The following is a 16,316-nucleotide window of genomic DNA, read 5'->3' as shown; positions in this document are numbered from 1 at the left end:
ATTAGGCACCATGTGCTATGCAGTCTGTATGTCTGCCTTCCTGCTGCTGAGAGCGAAGGAGACACACACACATGCCAATGCTTATCTGGAATTATGGGAAGGAAATGCACAATTATTGTACAACCACACCCACCCAAATTGTGTGGAAAGACTAAAAACAAACAAGAGTCCTCTTGCTTGAAAAAGAAAGTGAAGGAAGTAGACTTTTGTTTGAGAGGTATTTTCTAAAGTGTGACTTGGACGACCCTTTTCAGGAGTTATTTTGAATGTTAAACGCAGCATATAAAAATCCAACATTTTTATTTTTTCATTTGGCCTACTTACCTACAACAGCTTTCTTTGCCATTCTTTTAAAATGGGTATTTTTGCAACAGGAGCAGACTGCCTAAAAACCAAAAGGCAGATTCATCTAAATCCAAAAGAAAATATATAACAAGTCACAATCCTCGATGTAATACTCCGGACCCCATGTTATTCTCTCTTTACTTAATAAAGATGGAGAGATTTTAAAATCCAGCAGATGTTTCAGGAACTTGGCTCTTAAAATGTGTTTGCTTTCTATAATCAGGCAGCCAACTCAGGTGTTCACTTTCCAAACATATTGTTATGTTTTCCCTTTTTAAAAGGAAGGGGAAAATCCTACCCATAAGAGAGAGGTACTGATAGATGCAAACTGGTGCTGTTTAACCATATGGCTTGCTAAGTTTATGTAATGATACAGCAACATTCTCACCCTGGCCCATCTATGCATACAAACACACAGAGAGCTAATTCAAGGTAGTCGGGGAAATAAATGATTTTCATTTATTTTTTAAACTTTTGTTGAACTATCAAAGATGCCCCGTCGTTGGAGATCTATTCTATTTTATCTATCTCTGTGTATCTAGGTACTTCTTTGTCCCTCATGAAGTGAGCCTGAAATTACAAACTTGAGATTTGCATTGTAAACGGTATATACAAAAGAGACTTTTTTATTTTATTTTATTAGAAGGGGAAACTTTGGGGTTGATCTACCATATCAAAGCATATCTTTTTGTCTCTTTCCCCAGCTACTTCAGTGATTGTATTGAAGTGAACTAAGGGGGTTAGCTTGAAAGTGGCAAGAAATCCAGTATACCCACATGCACACACAAAATCCCATCTATTTCATTTGAACTTCTCTTTATATGACTTTATCCCTTTTTATGAAACATACCTTTCTATCTTTCTGTTAAGTTATACTCTGCAGTGTTGATCCCAGCAAGGGGAAAACTGAATGGTCTATAATTCAATCCTGTAGCTTTCACTTAGTGTACAAGCTTGAGTGTGTGAGAGAGAATCCAAATGATGATGAGAGGAATCATTGTCATTAGATACCACTAGATACAAGCATTATCATTATATACTTCCCTGTACCATACGGTATGATTTGCTCTAGTAACCTAGATGTTCTCCAGGCATGTTTAGCCTGGAGAAGAGGAGGTTAAGGGGTGATATGATAGCCATGTTCAAATATATAAAAGGATGTCACATAGAGGAGGGAGAAAGGTTGTTTTCTGATGCTCCAGAGAAGCGGACACGGAGCAATGGATCCAAACTACAAGAAAGAAGATTCCACCTAAACATTAAGAAGAACTTCCTGACAGTAAGAGCTGTTCGACAGTGGAATTTTCTGCCAAGGAGTGTGGTGGAGTCTCCTTCTTTGGAGGTCTTTAAGCAGAGGCTTGACAACCATATGTCAGGAGTGCTCTGATGGTGTTTCCTGCTTGGCAGGGGGTTGGACTCGATGGCCCTTGTGGTCTCTTCCAACTCTATGATTCTATGATTCTATGATTCTATGATTCTAACCTAGGATAGTGTTAAGGCACATCTACATGGCAGTTCCTAGCCATCTCAAGTGCAATACCTTTAAAGTTTCCCATGTCTGCTATGCTCCTGTGGTGTAATGGTTAGAGTGTTAGACTAGGACAGGGAGGTTCTGTGTTCAAATCTCAACTCCGCCACAAACCTCACTAGGGAACTATGTATTCTGCCTTAAGCTCCTTGGAGGAAAGATTGGATCTAAAACTAATCAAGAAAGAAAATGGTGGAGTGTAGCAGAAATGGGAAACTACCCTCCTTGTGCCTTGTTGAAGCTCAGTGTGTTAAAGCTCAATGTTCTGTGAACATGTGTTCTATGGCAACCGATCCTAATGAACTGGGAATTATGCAGTACACTGCTTTTCTTTTGGGTGGGGCATGTATAAGTGTGTGTGTGTGTGTGTCCCCACCTGCACTATACACTAGGCATGAGAGTTGTTAGGAGAGGCTTATTCCCCTCACAGTGACGGTTCCCATAGGGGTTTAACAGCTCACACCTCTTCCCAGGGAATTCTGGGAATGGTAGCTCTGTGAAGGGAACAGGGATCTCCTAACAGCTCTTAACATCTTTAATAAATGGCAGTTCCTAGGATTTCCTGGGGAAAGCCATGACCGTTTAAAGTGGCATCATGGTGCTTTAAACTGAATTGAAAGCACTGTCCATATTTTTGGACTCTCCTTGAGAGGAGCCAGCTCTTCAAAATTGAACACTGCCTCCAAGGGGTTTATGAACCAAAACACTGTTGCAGAAACTTTTCCACATCTTTCAGCCTTCCATATTCCTGTTTCCCCCTTTCCCCATCAACAAAAGAGAAGAAGAAAGGAAAAGAAGGTGCAGCAGCTATAGTCCATTCTCAGTGTTGACATATCACCCTGCCTGTCTTGCTCTCCCTTCATAGGAGCATGGGAAGCTGCCTTATACAGTCAGGCCACCGGCCTATCATTGCACTCATTTGCATTTAAGAAATGTCATTTGTAAAGCCCTGGGGTGTGTCTGGGGTGTGTCATGGAAAGGAAGGATTTGCTTGCTTGTTTTGAAGTGGGGGGGGGGGATATTACCTCATGGCCAGTTTCCCTCCCCCTCGACTTTCTGTTCTGCCCCATTGAAGGACAACTTGGCCTAAGGAACTTTAGCATTTGTGAGTATTTCAGAAAGAAGCACCAAAGCCTTATCAAATCTCAACTGGGTCAGACTGATCCCAGTGATAAAAAAAAATAAAAATATATTGCTCATTTCTAACACTGTCTGAAATAATCCCGGATTTCGTTTAATCTCTCTTCTGCTGCTAAAAATAACAGGCAGCAGTAAATTCTTAGTTGGGGCATATTGCAAAACGAGTGTTTAATCTCCTACGGTGGGGGGAGGGTATCCTAACATATAGTCGCCTAGCTCAGCTTTGAAGTTGGATTCCCACGGCTTTCTTTAATATTATGCTACATACATGTGCTCTGAATATGCTGCATTTACACCCTAAGCATAATAATAATAATAATAATAATAATAATAATAATAATAATAATCTTTTAGTTTCTTAATTCTGTTGCCTCCTGACTTGTAAAGTCATGTGTCAGAGGCAGGGTTGCCAGATTAATCCTCTTATTAAGATCCATCCCTAAGTTGCCATGTACCTAGGCTGGCCTGAAATGAATGCATTTTCACTGTGGTGCAGGAAGGAGTTCAGCTGCCTTTTCATGTTGTCTGTTTCTTGTTTGTCTCTGTAGCTCAGTGGCCTGCTTTGCACACAGAAAATCCTAAATCCAGTCCCCCGCTTCTCCAGGTAGACTGAGAAAGACTCTTGCCTGAAATTGTGCAGAATCACTGTCAGTCAGGGAAGATGGACCGGTGATCTGTCTTGGTATACCATCACCTTCAGAGCTAAACAGTGAGCAGATGCAAACCTTCCTATACTGACATGGCTCAAACTCTGTCACTTTTGAACATCTCTTTTTATTTTGTAAACCACGCTGAGATCTTGTGATGAAGGCCAGTATATAAAATTATTATTATTATTATTAGTATTATTATTATTATTATTATTATTATTATTATTATTATTATTATTATTATTTTCCAGCTCAGTTTAAACACAAAAAGCAGCTTGCAGTTTGCAGAAACCTCCCACACCCCAACCTAAAGTACAAAAAAATAAAAATACCAAGACTGCAACATTCATTGCCTTTGAAATTTTTGATCTGGCACTAAAAATAACAGGCACAGTAAAATCTTTGACGATGACACACATGTTACAAGAACTGGTGATAAAAATGACAATCCCCTACCTCAGCACCAAAGAAAGAACAAGGAAGGAAACAACCTATTCCACAAAATGCTTACTTAGTCAAATACATAGGGGTTTTTTTCTGATGGGATCTCGTGGCACCCTTGCCTGCAGAATGCAACATTCCTTCCTCATTTTTGGGGGTGTCTTACTGCTTACAGACTTGCATTTTAAGATCATGGTACAAATAGCAAACAAAAACTTTCTTCCTTTTTTTCTCTAGCTAATGGGTGTTTTAGCTCAGCCATATTTTCTCGCAGGTCAGCTGTAGCTTCTGTCCTTGCTGAGGCCGGATTCTGCAATTTGTTATCCTTTCCTCCCCCTTCCTCTCGTTCTCTTGCTAGTTTGATCATATTTTCTAAAACTACACCGTTTCTCAGACATAAGTGCTCTGTACTTAATCTCTTGTCCTCAAAGGGCATTTCATAATCTCCTGTTGTCTACCGCCATATTTTTATTGGAGTCAGGGAATCAAAATGCCTCTGATAATAGAGACTCCTATTACATCATCAAAACTTGTATAAATTCAGGAACCTTGAGAAGAAGAAGAAGAAGAAGAGGAGGAGGAGGAGGAGGAGGAGGAGGTGGAGGAGGAGGAGGAGTAGGAGGAGGAGGAGGAGGAGGAGGAGGAGGAGGAGGAGGAGGAGGAGTTTGGATTTGATATCCCGCTTTATCACTACCCGAAGGAGCCTCAAAGCAGCTAACATTCTCCTTTCCCTTCCTCCCCCACAGCAAACACTCTGTTGAGAGCCATGTCTCCTAAAACAAGCCGGTGGGACTGTCATTGGGTGTCCCTTTGTTATACAACAGTAAAATCTCCAATGGGCAAAATGCACTTACACAGAACAAATGCCTCTGTTTTCCTTCCTTTCACTTACAATGATCACATAAATAAATAGCACCTGCCCGACTGAAAGGCTTTTGGGCTTCTTGCTGGGTTTTTTGTCCCACGTTTTCCACACACAACAACTGTGCTCAACATGGCTTGCAACAAAGAGGGCAGCAATGCAGCTCCAAATCAACTATCTCAGGAACAATTATAACCAGAATAATAAAACAGCAACATAATAGCAAATACAGTGGTACCTCGGGTTACATACGCTTCAGGTTACAGACTCCGCTAACCCAGAAATATTACCTTGGGTTAAGAACTTTGCTTCAGGATAAGAACAGAAATTGTGCGGCAGCGGCACAGTGGCAGGGGGAGGCCCTATTAGCTAAAGTGGTGCTTCATGTTAAGAACAGTTTCCAGTTAAGAACAAACCTCCGGAACGAATTAAGTACTTAACCCGAGGTACCGCTATATACCAAAAGGGGCAGGGGAAGCAGCATATCAATGCAAGAACATAACATTAACAGAATTACACCTCCTGGAAATAACAAGGGAGATTGAACAGTTTCACCTTGGCTCTAGAGATACCCCTTCGAAGATGTTGCTCTCAGTCCTTCTCCTGCAGGAAGGCGGGAGCTGAAAACCTTCCTGTGGTGGTTCTCACATGTCGGGAGACTTTCTTGCAGGGTTAGTGACTGCTGACTTGGATAGGATTCCCATACCTTCCAGAGTGCTGAAGGTGCAACTTCTCCTCTGGCACCAAGACTACAAAAAAAGAGCAACCCTTAAACCTATTAAATCTCTCTGGGCCATTTAGTAGCTGTGAAAGACTACTTTTAGGACTGATCTTGAAAGCTCCATTGCAAAAAACACTGATTTATCGATTGCTGGGCACTGTTGTGACAATGGTCCATACACCTCTAAAGCTGGCATATCGTGAGGCTGGTCTGACAAGAGTAAGATGATGAGAACTGCCTAGTGACCAAGGAAGCAAGAAGCCCCAAGGAGCCATACAGTCTGCAGCTGCTTAATTCCCACCAGAATAACTTGATGATGTAACTGCCCCACTACCTTTAACTGCAAGAGACATAAGCCTGCAAGGTGCTGCCCAGAAGCAGCCTGCTTCAGCTGCCACTAGGTAACACTGTGGGGTCCTGTCCACTTCTACTTAGCAGAACCTGCCTCTTTACTACAAGCCACCTGGGGCAGGCAGACACCCCTAGAAGTCTCAGACTGCGAAGGCTTGGGCTCTTGGAAGGCCATGAATGTATTTAAAGACAATAATTTATATACCACTTAATACCACAGTTTCTAAGTAGTGAGCAATAGGGAATTCAGGAGGGATGTTGAAGGATGCAGGATGCACACCTGCATGCTGCAGGAACAGGCAAGACAAGGTTAATTTGCTCTTTCTAAATGGCCTCGGTCCTGTATACCTAAAGGAGCGTCTCCACCCCCATCGTTCAGCCCGAACACTGAGATCTAGTGCCGAGGGCCTTCTGGCGGTTCCCTCATTGTGAGAAGTGAGGTTACAGGGAACCAGACAGAGGGCCTTCTCGGTAGTGGCACCCACCCTGTGGAACACCCTCCCTTCAGATGTGAAGGAAATAAGCAGCTATCCTATCTTTAAAAGACATCTGAAGGCAGACCTGTTCAGGGAAGTTTTGAATATTTAATGCTGTATTGTTTTTAACACTTGATTGGGAGCCGCCCAGAGTGGCTGGGGAGACTCAGCCAGATGGGTGGGGTATAAATAATAAAGTATTATTATTATTCTTTCTTTCTTTCTTTCTTTCTTTCTTTCTTTCTTTCTTTCTTTCTTTCTTTCTTTCTGCAATGCAGATTCCATAGACAAACCATGCAATGCATATGAACCCCAAAACATGTCTTGTTCATAGCAAACGTCCACACTGCAGCACAAAATCTGCCTTGCGACTGAATTGACAGAGCTTACTATCTATGTTTCTCCTGAGAGAAATGCTGGTCCTCAGGGGATAGCATACTCCTTCGCCTCCACCAAATTTCCCTTTCTGCCCCCACCGCCCGGGCCTACGCTTCACAGAGCTTTCCTGTAAACACAATGTCTAGGTACTTCCTCTTCCCCCAAACATCCTCAGTGAGTGAGAGAGGCTGACAAACACCATGACAGTGCAGTAGTGCCAAGAGCCTGGGTGAAAGTTGGCCTGTAGGTACTTCTGGCACGATATATCTGTATCTCTTGTCTCTAGTGGCAACCATTTCTCCTCAGAGGGAGAAAAATAGGGCAGAACTAGACTTTATGAGAGTTGGGGGACAGCTGAACTCACCTCTCCGCCCTCCACCACCACTTTCTCGTGACATCCAGTTAAACACAACTAGTGGCATGACAACATTGTGCTGCTGCGTTGCCTAGCTCCCAGTGCCAACAGTCAGCAACGGGAGGAGAGGCACTCACTGTATGATGCGTATCGCTCAGACATTTCGACACCTCCTTTGGCTGCCAGCTTGTTTCTTGGCCCAAGTCAAGATAACAGTGCTAAGCAGTTTGGGTCCAGGAACCGCAAGGGACTGCTTTGCCTACACTCCAGTCTACATCTGAGTCTTTCCTATCTGTTCCCCCATCTTCAGAAGCAAGGCACTTCCTCACAGTTTCAGTGCCACAGTAATAGAATTTCCTCTCAGAGGAGGCTCATCCAGAAGACTCCCTGCCTATCTCTCAACAGGCAGAGAAAGCCTGGCTCTTGAAGAAAGCCCTTTGTGTTATTCTACTACAGCACTGCAGTTTTAATGTATTTTTTTCTGCTACTTTTGTGTGTTGTATGTGGCTTTATTATCGCATAAGGTTTTATTCTCTTCTGAGTTTGTTTGTAAGTCCCCTTAGGGGTATGGGTGGGGAAGAAGAAGAGGAAGAAGAAGAGTTTGGATTAGATATCCCGCCTTTCACTCCCCTTCAGGAGTCTCAAAGTGGCTAACATTCTCCTTTCCCTTCCTCCCCCACAACAAACACTCTGTGAGGTGAATGGGGCTGAGAGACTTCACAGAAGTGTGACTGGCCCAAGGTCACCCAGCAGCAGAGACGCGAACCCGGTTCCCCAGATTACAAGTCTATCGCACTTAACCACTACACCACACTTTGGCCCTCCAGGTGTTACTGAATTACAGCTCCAAGCACCCTTGACTATGGACCTTGCTGGCTGGGGCTGTTGGGAGTTGTAGTTCAGCAACATCTGGTGCACCACAGCTTCACTCTCTGCCCTAGGGGAACTTTTGGGGCTAAATGTTCAAGTATGACATGCAGCTAATAGATATGTAAATAACAACAGCTCCTTGTTTCTCATAATGTATTGTTCTTTGCTTATAAGCAGTAACATATGAGAGCCAGTGTGGTGTAGCGATTAAGAGCTGGAAGTCAGGGTTCAAATCCCCCATGAAGCTTGCTGGGTGAGCTTGGACAAGTCACTGAGTCTCGGCTTAACCTCCCTCCAGGGTTGTTGTGGAGACTGAATGAGAACAGGGAGAGCTACATATGGACTAAAATGGGGTGTGTCTAGCTGGCCATCCCATCATCTGATTAGAAAGGATCGTCAGGTGAGGAAAGGCCAATTTCCAAAATCCAGCTCTCCTGGGGAGCAGGGAAGGCTTGATTTTTTAAAAAAGGTGTGGCAGGCCAGAGATTCCCTATGGCTGTCTCAGTAAAAGGGCTGTGGTCAGTGTTGACTTGGGTACCAAACACTTTTCAATAACCTCCTATACAAAATTAAAATACCACTTGAATATTTATTTGCACTCTACGGTCTTTTCTAAAAGGCCTTTGGCTCCTTTTTTGCATATATTACTAATTTGAATATGTTTAGGGGCTTTTTTTAGGATTATGCCTGTTAACTGCCTTAAGTCTCTTTATAAAAATAGGTGGGAGAGAACTTTTTTAAAAATCAATAAAATAAACCAAGGACTTCCTGACTCACAGCTCATATGCTTAATTATTACTTGATCCCAGATTTCTGCTGCTGGTATTAATTTTTTATTAATTTTTTTTTAAAAAGCCACACAGTACATTGTTGTAAACAGAGCAAAGCATTAGCCTCTTAGAGAATCCACACTGCGCAGGCTGGATCCTGCCCCTTTCCCTCACTCTGTACAAATGCACTTGAGTGCTTTGATTTTCTACTTCTGTCCTCAACACATATTCAAGTGCTGGCTTTCTAAACCATCACAGACACGGGATGGTTTTGAAAACATCTTTGGCAGTTACATTGTGTGGTTTGCCATCGCTTCTGGATCAGTGACCATGACTTCTGTTTTCTCTCCTGCCAGCAAACCCACTACCCATCTAAACCCACCACTCCATCTCTCACTGCACCTTGCAGTCAAGCCCTCAAACCGCCTAGTTTTTCATGTGGTCAGCGTTGCGTCTTCCTTGTGCTTCTGAGGCTTTCGTTCCTTTCCATGCGCTGCACTAGGGCATGTTGCCTGTCAAGGCATGGCGCATTAAGCTGGCTGTAAACGAGTAGGATAACTGTTTCTGAAAGCTTTTTCAAAACCTGAACCCTGAATAACTTTCCACCAATGAAGCCATGTGTGCCCACCCACAGTACGCAGGCACACACTTACTCATTTTGTATATTTTAGAACATCTAGACCGACTTTCTGCCATATAGCACTCAAGGCAGATTCCAAGTGGAAATTATATATAAACTCACAATCAGCCAACTGAGAAATTCTTAAGGTCCTGTTGTCATATTGCTCTTAACCAGTGCTTTTTTCTGGGGGGGGGGGCAGACCCCTAAACATTTTGTGAATTTTTGTACTTTTGTCCATTTACTGTATTTATTTTTCCCAATATGAACTATAAAATTGTGGTTTTCTTGAGTCAAAATGAGAGTACCCCCTAAACATTTTTTTAAGAAAAAAAGAATTGCTCTTAACATGGAAAACCTTACCTCCTTAAGCTCTTAATTTAAACACAAGAATTGTTTCTCTCTTTTTTTTTGAATCAGGAAAGAACTGAGGCAATTCTCATTTAAAGAAATCAGTTAAAGAAAAATAAACTTAAAATATTTGCAGCATGTGACATTATCTTGTCCTTTGGGATAGATCCAGCCAGCTGCCTTTTTTCCTGCCATGAGGTATATTTTATTCTGCACCAAATTTTTGTCCATTCAGTTTTGGTGTTGAGAAAAAGTAGACCTTTCAGATTGTTTTTTTTTGGGGGGGAGGGGAATTATTAAGAAAGCTTGCTTTTTCTAGGTTGTTCATAGCTTCTCTCTCTATCTGCCCCACACTCCTGCTCCAGCACAATTCCCTGTCTTTTTCTTCAACAAATTCATCCCAGCAAATCAGGATTCATACAGTGAATGTGATGCCTTGGAACACTATGTAGCTTGTCAGATGTGGAGGATCTGCTGACGTCACTGAGGACAGTTGCTATCAGGAATAGTTCATCAGCTGTCCTTGCCTCCTATCTTAATGCAAGCTCTGTTAAGACTAGAGCTGGAGGTTAAATTAGATTTGGTTCACATTTAAAGGCAAACTTGCAGAATTTACACTTACTGGAAGACAATGCACACGGAAACAGAATTGTCCTTTGAAATCCGCACTTCTCCGAATTTTGTAATGTGGTTTTCCAGCCAGATAATGTATACATATGCATATACTAGTGCAAAGTGTGTGCTTGTATAAATTCATATACAGCTGAAGGCAATATACAAAACTGCATTATATATGGAGAAATTCCTCGCAAAAAAGGTAATTGGGCAAAAGTGTGTACAAAAATTAGGAGAAATATGCACTCAAACGAATTTTCAGGAGCGCGTTAAAAAAAAAAAGACTGGGAAAATGGAAAACGGAGCAAAACCAAAATTGACACATTCCTATGTGAGACCACTTGGAGTTTGCTGCCCCCTTTGGCTCTAGCCTCCAAGTAGTCACAGTAAAAGAAAACAGGAAGAAGCTGCTTCAAGATTGGTCCAGAGCCCATACAGTATTCAAATCTCTTGGGGTGTACCTTGATTGAATCTGTTTGCTCCTGCTTCTAATACCTTTGCCCCGCTCTATCCTGATTCTTGAAAATCCAGTCTGCTCAGTTTACTTGCATGCCTTTAGCTTTACCCAACAGAGCAATTTTCCAGCTTGCCCCTGAACCCGTTCACAAACACACATGCACACCTGCCCAGGTGCAAGCAATCTTGCACTTAGGTGATGTCTTGTGATTGACAGTTTCCGAAGCTTTCACTTTCTTGCTCATTTATTTGTATTCATTTGGAGCACTGCCAAATGACATGACTCAAAAATCATCCAGTCATCTTAGGATGGGAGACAGTCAGCAATTTTATCTTAGTACTACATTCAGGTACCTTGTGGTATAGCCACTCTGTCAACCATTTTATTTATTTCCTCGCTAAAGTTCAACATTTAATTTCTAACACAGGTTACTTACAGCAATAAAACGTACAACATTTAAAATGACAAGTTGAAAGATACAAATTTTTTAGAGCCATGAATTAGTAGACATATATGTCAGTGACTTTGAAAGTGCCAACTTTTTCATATTTATAGATATATTATTGAAATGTTAAAAAATGAACTGAAGAAAGAGAAGGGAACTAAGAACTACATATAATGAATCAAAGATACTTAACAAGACATGTTCAGACACCTTAGTGCACATCTCTTTTATTGCATTACATTAATCAAATTCTGCGGAAGACATCGATCTCAGAAAAGTGTCACCAGGATATGCTAGGGAAAAAACATTTTTTGGAGGTTGGGGGAGACTGGCCTATCAGCTACATTGTCTTAAATGATTGTCAGCACCACATTATGCAGAAATTAAGACGAAGTACGTCAAGTGCCTCAGAAGACTACCCTGAAGCTAACATTCTGTGGGAAAACATAATTTAATTGGAGCAAGATAATGTTGCCTCGGTTATTTTACTCACAGAGAAAGTATGGTTTGGGGTGTTTCCATCTCACTCCCCCTTGGTATATGGCGTTAGTGAGAAATGTGCAAAGCTCAATCCATAGAGCTACTTTCATGAATTTTTTTTTTTATTAACCGACCAATCACATCAAATCAAACCAAATTACATAAATTCCAAATTACACAGCCGAATTTTAAATTTTTGTTGGGGGTACCCATATTTCAAGTTCCGAAGGGGATCCAATCAACTTCTTGCTTCTTACTGCTGTTTTAATGTCCACAAATCTAACCTTATGATGTTCACAGTACTATCCAGTCCTTTCTTATTGTTTTTCCACATCTCTTGTTGTTATTTTCATATATTTTTCCTTTCTCTTTGTGACCTCTGATAGTCTCCACAAGCTGGTTAGAACAGTTTGTAATCCTGCGTGGATATTTTTTTTTTTATCCAGTAGCCATATCCAGACGTTTTCCATATAACATCACTTCCATACATCAAAACAGTCTTAACGTCATTAATCTTCACCAATCTGCCTCCTTTCTCAAAACCTCTGAGGAGATTCACCAGGAATGCAGTCTGAAAACAAGTCCATTCCTCCTCCTGGCTATAAATCCTTTGGCAAGATGGCGACTCTGAATTAATTGCTGCGCAATTCCAAAGCTCTTATTGCTTCTCGATCTCCATAAAGCATACTTTTGGTTAAAGTTTATCTCCACACAGACCTTAATCATCCTGCTTGGGTCAGTTCAACCGACGATTCTAATGAGGAGGGGTTCTTGTAAATCACATAGAAGGAAAGTAAAAAAGGTTCCCCCCCCCCATTCAGTCCCGTTGTCAACATACCCAACCTTTGGTGTATCTTCATCGTAAAATATTCCTGTTTCTCCAACACGTCGTCTTCTTTCGCAGAGGTCACTTAAATTAGCAGCCTTCACTCCCCTTCTTCACTTGAAATATGTGTATTTGCTTCTTTTGTAATTAATTATTCCAAATTGCTGCAGCTAGTGCGCGATCAGAGACAGTGTCCAGGAGAGCCGAGGTCCACACGGGGGCATTCTGCCTAGGGCCCTCACCCCCTTCTTTCAAATTAGGGGGTGATTTATGGGCACAGCAGGCAAGGGCAGTATTCCCCATTTCCTTGGGGCAACAAGGGAAGCTGCCTACTCCCATAACAGCCTCTTAATTACCCCGTGTGGGTAGGAGAGATGGTATTGTCGGCCATCTTCCAATGCGCCCCTAGTGCCCCCCCATAGAGCTACTTTCAAAAGTAATCCTTCTTACACAGGGCTCGTGTGAAGGGTCAGCAGGGCTGGTCATCTGCCAAAGGCCGAAACCCCAACACAGAGCCCAGCATCAAGAGCCCCCTGGACCTGTTGCAATGAACAGTAGACTCACTAAGGGGTGGTTCCCATGGAGTATGTATTGACAGTCCTCCAACAGCTAGAAGGAACGTGGATCTCACATGGCAAAAAATAATAATTCAGTTTTAATTCTCACCCATTTGTAGATTTCTTACATATTTAGGTACCAGGAGTTAACATTATTTGCTTCTGTCAAGGCATGATATGGTACAATCTTATCACTATTTACTATTCTTCTTTGGAGAGGTAGCAATTCAACTTGAGAAAATAATGAGAAAGTATTGAACTACATGAGGGAGTCCAAGGTACTCCATACTGTCTGGACATAAGACATTGTCTGCACATAAAGAACCATGTAGGTATTTAAAAAAAGCAGTGCAGAGGCACAGCTGAAAGTCATGATATATCACTTTGGAGATACAAAGACACTTGGAGGTTCTCTAATCACATGCACTTCAATTGTAAGGATTTTTGCAAAGTTACATAAAGTTCTTAAGCATTAGGGGAAAGTGCTATGCGAACGTTAAGTAGTCAAAAAAGTTCACGCTTATTTGGAATATTTCTCACAGTAGTCCTGTAAATTAAGCCGTTATGGTGGACTCTGTACTATAGATGAGGGAATGAAGTTGAAAGCCACTTGCATTCCACTTAGTTAATGGATGGGGTCAATTTTAAACAAGACTATTTCCACACTTCCTCTTAACATAGAGACATAGCATTGTTAATGACAGGCAGGGGAAGGTGACAGTATGGAGTGGAGAACGTTCTTCAAGCTAAGAGTCACATTCTCTTCTGAGAAACCTTCAAGGACCACAACATGCCAATGTTGCATTGGACCAGACCAGAGGCAAAAGTAGTTGGAGCATTGGGTATATGTCTGAACCACTGACTCGTTTCTACACACACTTCACTCTATGCTCCACCCACACAAGCTGGAAGCATCATCAGAGTTCAGGGACACATTCCTATGAGGCAAAACCATTCAAGAAGGGTGGAAAGCAGAAGTAATGAAGGGCGTATCTTGGGAAGGGGAGTGGTGGAAGGAAAATCCCAAGGACCGGGTAGAGTCTGAGGTTTCCCACCCCTGAAGTAGAGGCTCATAATCAACTTCATCACACACACTTCTGAGATTGTATCCATACTGGCAACTTCCAGAAATGTTGTATAATAGCACACACCTTCTCAGAATTGGAAGAAACCAAGGAGACTCAAATTCTGTATATGAAATAATGTCTGTGTGATAATGCAAGCTTCCTTGAAGGCTCCTTTTCTTGTTATTTGTTCCATCTCATGTCAGCCTGGATATCCTGGCATGCCTTCTGACCACCTTTGCTACCACAGCGATGCTGGAGAATGATTAAGGGAAAATTTGATTAACAACCATTATTTTTACATGATTCTACACATCGTTCCCCCTTCCCTTTCTGTTGTTTCATGTGTGATAATGTGAGCTTCCTCAGAGGTATGTTTTCATCTAATCAGAACTCCCCACACATCAAGGGAACGTATCCCATGTGGTCTAACAACCAAAAAGGGGAGAGAATGAAGTGCTTCATTAAAAACCGTGGAATTAACCTGCTGCATGTTAAATCTTGGGTTGCAACAAAAGTCCCGGAAAAGGTGAAAATTAAAAGATGCCACCTAAAGAGCTCTGCAAAATCAGAAATAATTTAATTCTTTACCGAGAGCTCTCTAAAACAAGCCAAGACTAAGTGAGAAGAGCAGGATGCCATTCCAAAATTATCAGACAAAAAGAAAAGATGATGTATGGCTGAACTTCATTCATAAATGGTATATCCTTCCTGTCATTCACACCTTTAAGTGCACAAAGTGAACAACTGTAGTGACTAGGTCCAATGCATCAGCTCTTTGATACACATCTGTTTTAAAAGAGGTCACATGGAAGAGGGTTTGTCAGGGTTGGGTACAGTGGTACCTCAGGTTAAGTACTTAATTCATTCCGGAGGTCCGTTATTAACCTGAAACTGTTCTTAACCTGAAGCACCACTTTAGCGAATGGGGCCTCCTGCTGCTGCCATGCCGCCAGAGCACAATTTCTGTTCTCATCCTGAAGCAAAGTTCTTAACCTGAAGCACTTTTTCTGGGCTAGAGGAGTCTGTAACCTGAAGCGTATGTAACCTGAGGTACCATTGTATATCGAAACCACAAACATTCGCCACTTCCAAAAAGAATCCAGAGAACTGTAGTTTGGCAAGGGTGCAGAGAATTACAACACAGGAAGTTGCCTTAGCACATAGAGACTACGGGTGTAGTGGTAAGCTTTGAAGTGTGGGAGTCGTCCCCCAGAGTCACGCCCCAAGGCAGGTATGCTGATCCATTATTACACATGCATATACCTATCTACCAAAGAGCAGCAGTATACAGGAAAGTATTTGTATTAGCCTGGATGCAATCCAATACATACATTCTGTGGGTTAAGCTCCATTGAGCTCAGTGGTGCTTACTTCCAGTTGTATAGGTTTAACTTGGAAAACACGAAAGATTTTCAGTCAGATGAAATAAAAACAGTCTTGCAAGGAAGTGTTATCATTTAAACTGCTAGAATGAAGTAAGAATGCCATCAAACAAAAGGAAAGAAGTATCCAGCCTCTGCTTATTTTTCTTCTTCTATGGCTCTCTCTATGTTCTCACAAACAAATGTGAAAGCCTCATTATCACCTCAGTTGCTTGCCAGAACAAGGAGTGTCCATCAATTATACTCTGGCAGATGATGTCATCACTCCTGCTCTGATAAAAGTCCCATGATTCAGCCATCTAAGATAACTCTGCTGTGCCTCATTACTAGCCCTTCTCCCCCTACCCACTGACCCCTTTTCCTCTTCACAGTGGGTTGCAGTTTTGTTTCCTGCTCCTTCAAGAGAGGGGCAGCTTCATCAAGATGGCTGCATGAAGGTGTGCAAAAGAAAGACTCTGAAACAGCAGACTCCCTGCCCAACCTATGCTAATGGGTGTCCAAAGTCTATAGAGCTATAGGTGCAGAGGACACTCTACTCATAATCAGGAATGATTATGGCAGGAAAGGACTGATGGGTGTCCTGCACTGCTGCCACCTTAGCTTGGGTCTCAGATGTGAGAAGCAAGGGTC

General features: G+C 42.1%; 1 long non-coding RNA gene across 1 annotated transcript in view; it reads right to left on the bottom strand.

Moving 5' to 3' along the window:
• Positions 1–16,316, bottom strand: part of LOC308572175 — a 55,204-nt gene that overhangs the window by 13,876 nt on the left and 25,012 nt on the right. Inside the window, exon 4 of the long non-coding RNA XR_014001637.1 lies at positions 325–385. This is a non-coding gene — a long non-coding RNA (uncharacterized lncRNA). The remainder of the gene's footprint in view (positions 1–324; positions 386–16,316) is intronic.

Source organism: Podarcis bocagei (assembly GCF_964188305.1).
Source record: "Podarcis bocagei genome assembly, chromosome: 1".
Taxonomy (NCBI): domain Eukaryota; kingdom Metazoa; phylum Chordata; class Lepidosauria; order Squamata; family Lacertidae; genus Podarcis; species Podarcis bocagei.
This window is presented reverse-complemented; position numbering and strand designations above follow the sequence as displayed.